Source organism: Musa acuminata, chromosome BXJ3-1 (assembly GCF_036884655.1).
Source record: "Musa acuminata AAA Group cultivar baxijiao chromosome BXJ3-1, Cavendish_Baxijiao_AAA, whole genome shotgun sequence".
Classification (NCBI taxonomy): Eukaryota; Viridiplantae; Streptophyta; class Magnoliopsida; order Zingiberales; family Musaceae; genus Musa; species Musa acuminata.
The window spans coordinates 15,855,648-15,860,717 of NC_088349.1; positions in this window are offsets into that span (position 1 = coordinate 15,855,648).

The window sequence follows — 5,070 nt, forward strand, 5'->3', positions numbered from 1 at the left end:
CTATTTGCAATTCAGGCCTAGAATTGAAAGAATCGAGTTGCATATATTGAACTTGGTCCCTAACTTACAAACTTAAACTACTAAAATTCTTTTGAGTCTGATTGAAATTTTATAAACTCTAATTAGTTTGGTTTAAACTCATCGTTATTTGATATTATTAGTATCGTGGAAAATTTGATCCGAACAAATCAAAATAAATAAACAAGAAAAGATTGATTAGTGAAGGTATGAAGATCAGTTGCATATGAATAGGAGATGTTCAAATAAAAAGATGGACTAAAAGAATAATTCTATTATATATTAAATATATCAATCTAATTTAGACTCATCATCATTTGGCATATATATATATATATATATATATATATATATATATATATATATATATATATATATATATATATATATAAGATAAATGATGATGATGATGAGATTTGATAAAATAAAATAAAATAGTTTATTTTAAAAAAAAATTATATTATTTTACTAATTTAAAAAATTTTAAGACATCATTATTTTATCCGTTCTTTCATCAGATCCATTATTGATGTCGCTTCTGTTGATCCTGTCGACTTAGTCGTTGTATACCTTGCTTACGATCGATGTCGAGGGAAGAGGACGGTTTTACAAGCAGTAATTGAGTTGTTTGGGAAGAAGGGTTGGTCATGCGATGGTTGATAATGATCATTAAAAAATATTATTTTTAAATTTTTTTAAAGTAAAAACGTTCTAGGAAAAGTTTTAAAAAGTATAATTTAAAAAAAAATTCGCCCAAAGTCTTAGTAGGCTAAATAATTGGCATCTTCGTATTCTCATGAACTCGCACGGTATCTGCAGTGGGTGCATGCACGAGTTTCTTTAGGACAAGAAGCGAGTCAAGGAGTTGGCTGACATGACCCGAGTTGAAGAAGCCGAGGCTGGGGAACAACAACCAACGATGTGGTCACCGAAGCCCGAGCCGGAAAGGCATCGTCAGGCGGCCACATGTTCACGTGGTCGTGGTGGGCGCCCGCTCGCTCGCTCGCGCGGCCGAGCGGTCGCAGGGCATCCGACGTTGGTGTCGCCTTCCGCTTGTCGGTTGCGCCTCCTTTTCAGGTTCTTTTCGTTGGTTTGTGATGATGATTCCACCTTTTCCCTCTCTCTGCCCCATCTATCTTAGCCCTCTGTTGCTAGTTATTTAAGGACAAAGCGAAGTTACTCTCTCTCTCTCTCTCTCTCTCTTCGATAGCTGGAAAGATCGAGAGAGAGAGAGCAACGCAAAGATTGCCGACCTTCACGGAAGCCTCTCAACCTTCTGCCTGCAACGAGTCCAAAGGCTGAATAGGCTGCCCATTGCGTGTGTCTGTAGTTTGTACCACTCCCTGCTTTTACTATATCTATACACACACATCAAAGTTGTAGGGGAGAGAAAAATAAAGCCCTCCAGCCCTGGCCTTTTGTGGCCGCTCCTCCTCACCTTCCATGTCTCATCTGTCTCTAACGAGGGATGAAACAAGACAAAAGATTCGAGGGCAAAGAGAGAGGGTGCCAGCGTTGGGCGGTGGTATTGAGAGGCTGGTGGCACCAATATTGTGGGCCGGTGTTTCACTGCCCTGGTTTTGTGTATACCGACTTGTGTTCCTCTCAAAGCAAAATGTGCAATCAGCGAATATTTTTTCAAATCAGAAGAAAATTTTAAAGTTCAATAATAAAAAAAAACAAAATTTTGACACATAATTAATATACTATGGTAACTCTTTATTTAAAGAAAAAAAATTAACTTTTTTTTTTGTCATGTGAAATGAGTTATACTTAAAAGAAATCCTCTTTAAATATTTTTAAATTTACATTTTTTCTTTCATATCTAACACTCAAATTCTTTCTTTTCATCTTACTTTTTCACCTTATGCGATATTTATAAGAGAACCAAATAGTAAGATTAATTGTTAGAATGTTCGGATCCCAAAAACACTTGTCAACGTGGACAGATACTTTACAAAATAATATTAACATTTAGATTAAAATAAAATAGAGATGAAAATAAAATAAGAGAACTTTACTCTGAATTTGACTCCTCAGTGTCTGTTTAGACGTGGCATGATGATATGATACCCCTTTAAGTTAGTATAAGGTTATCTTAACATTATGCTATTTATATTTATTTGATTTTATTAAAAACGTTATCATCTAAGCAATCATTCATTAGTCATCCGTCGTATGATAGATACTCCTTTAAACTTCTCATGATGGCCCTATCACCATTATATGGTACTGTTCGTAAGACTGATTTCGTTGACATGATCCAGCAACCCAGCATGGCTAATGATTGCAGGTTCAGAACTCAATAGTTCTTCATCAATCAACAAGAGGCAGCGGTAGAAGTTTTCAAGAGGCAGTGGTCATCCATCCTACTCATGTACGTGTACTCAAGCGTAGATAAAGCTAAGACTTTAAATGGGACCACCCTGTGATTTGTACACTGATGTCGTACCCTTAGCCAAGCCTTTACACCTGGTGGTGATGTTGCCAACCTTGGGGAATAAGCCCTGGCCACAATCCTCCGACCGGTGTCTGTCAGACACAACACAAATGCTGTAGTTGTCTTCAGAATATTTTTATTATCATGATGATGATAATATATGTGTTATGATATGCCTGATAAATGATAGCTGAAAAAATTATCATCATAATAAATATATATCTATATATATAGCGATTTGCAACAAATAGGTGGCTGATATGAGCTCATTTTAGATTATTTCTGTAATTAGTTATCTTCATCATCTCATGATTTTTATATTTTAAAAAATTATATTAAAATCTTTATAGTTACGAAAATAAAGTTGATGAGGATAGTAATTATGATAAGACTCGGCTGACGTCACTCGACGCCTCATGCCTCGATCGACGTGATTGTACTCGGTCAATCGAATCGGAACACCGGCCGAGACGCATTAACGCCTACTCAGGCTCGGTTCTTCACGCCACGCCAATGCCCATGTCAGACGCTATCAGCCTGCCTCCTGCAGGCAAGCACATCAAACAATAGTAAGCTTCCTTATAAATACCCTCTCGTTCATTAGAGAGGGAGGAGACACAAAATACTTCTTCATCTGAAACCCCCTCCACATCAACTAATTTGATCGTCGTAGGGGTTGGGTCGAGCTTCCCGACCCGACCTTTGTGCAGGTGCGAAGCCGAGGGTCCCCGTCGAACGCGTGGACGAGGAGTTCCTGCCCGGATGAAACAGCGACCCCGTCCCAATCGGACCATCGCACCAGACCGACCCCGCGAGCTCGAGGAACGCCCCGGAGAGATCCCCGTCGTCCGGACCTGAACCGAGCTGCGTCGGCCCCGAGGCCATGGCTCCCAGGTTGTTTACACCAATATTTTGGCGCTAGAAGGAGGGCCCGGAATGTCGGGTGATCACTCGAGCGGCTCAGATGAGCCCACGGCTGAGAGGTCACACCCGACCGAAGCCTCGGGGGAACATCCCTCGCACGGAGACCATCGTGATAAACGCCCCGCCACGACCTCCAAACGATATTGGCGAATACTCAACGACCCGGGCTTGTCGCCGCCCGACAGCGCCCCAACCGACTCAACGCCCGTATCACCCGAGGCCTTTCAGGACCTCGCCCATCAAGTCCGAGCTCTGATGGAAATGGTGCAAACCATTATCCTGCTCGTTTCGCATCCGGCACACCCACCCGCGATCGAACCACTACGATAACGCAAGGCGCCCGTTCAGGCCCACATGACACTACCGGAGCCCCCCACTTCGCCTCGGGTTCGACCAGCCCCACTCGGGGATCTAGTGATGACAAACCCGAGCGGCCGCCCGGAACCTGAGGTACTCTCTTCGGACTCCCTGCGGGCCCAGTTGCGCTTCATAAGCCAGCGACTCAACGAGGTGTAGGAAGAGGTTCGCAAGTCCAAGAGAGAGCTCGAGGAGGACGCACACCGAGGGTCTCCCTTCTCACCCGAGATACGGGATCTGATAATCCCCCCGGACTTCCAGCTCCCCTCTCTGGATGCTTACCATGGCTCCACCGACCCAGCGGACCATGTAGCTGCTTTCCGTGCCCAAATGGCACTATACAGAACCTCTGATGCCCTGATGTGCAGAGTGTTTCGTACCACTCTAAGAGGGCCAGCCCACGCGTGGTATGGCGGCTTGAAGACTGGAACGATTGCTTCCTTCAGCCAGCTCGCCAATGACTTTGAGCTCCACTTCGTAACCTATGCACGGCCAAAGCCCTCCGCGGCACTACTCCTCAGACTCAAACAAAGAGAGGATGAGCCCCTCTCACATTTTGTGGATCGCTTTGCCACGCAAATCTGGGGCTTGCCGGACACTCACCCCTCTCTGTTAGTGCTCGCAGCGGAGGCCTGGGTGGCCATGAGGAGAAGGGATGACCTCCGACCGCGGGCTCCATAAGAGAGGCCAAGCACCCGCGGTGGCTACCCGATTTAGTCCTCATTAAAAGAAATCTAAGCCCTGCCTCAGTCTCTTCGGAGCAAAGGTTCAGTATCTACCTGACCCCCTCTCGGCTCACGGTTGGCCCCGGCTTAAACCCTTCTGAATCTATACGGCTCGACCGTAGACTACCCGAGTCTACCTCAGCGCGGCCTGCCTGCCTGAGCCGTGTCCCTCGGCTTGAGCCGTGTCCTTGCCGAGTCCACCTCAGCGCGGCCTGCCCGCCTGAGTCACATCCTTCGGCCTTTGCCAGATCCCTCGGACATAGACTGCCGAGCCCACCTCAGGGCGGCTTGCCCACCTGAGTCGTGTCCCTCGGCCCGAGCCATGTCCCTCGGCCACAGATTGCCCGAACCCACCTCAAGACGGCGTGCCCGCCTGAGCCGTGTCCCTCGGCCATAGACTGCCGAGCCCACCTCAAGGCGGCTTGCCCGCCTGAGTCGTGTCCCTCGGCCTTTGTCATATCCCTCAGTCGTAGACTGCTGAGCCCCCCTTAGGACGGCCTGTTGCCCGAGACCACGCCTGCGTGGTCTGCTCGCTTACGTCGTGCTCCTCGGCTCCATGCTTACCGAGATCACACCTGCGCAGCTAGCCCGCCTACGTCGTGCTCC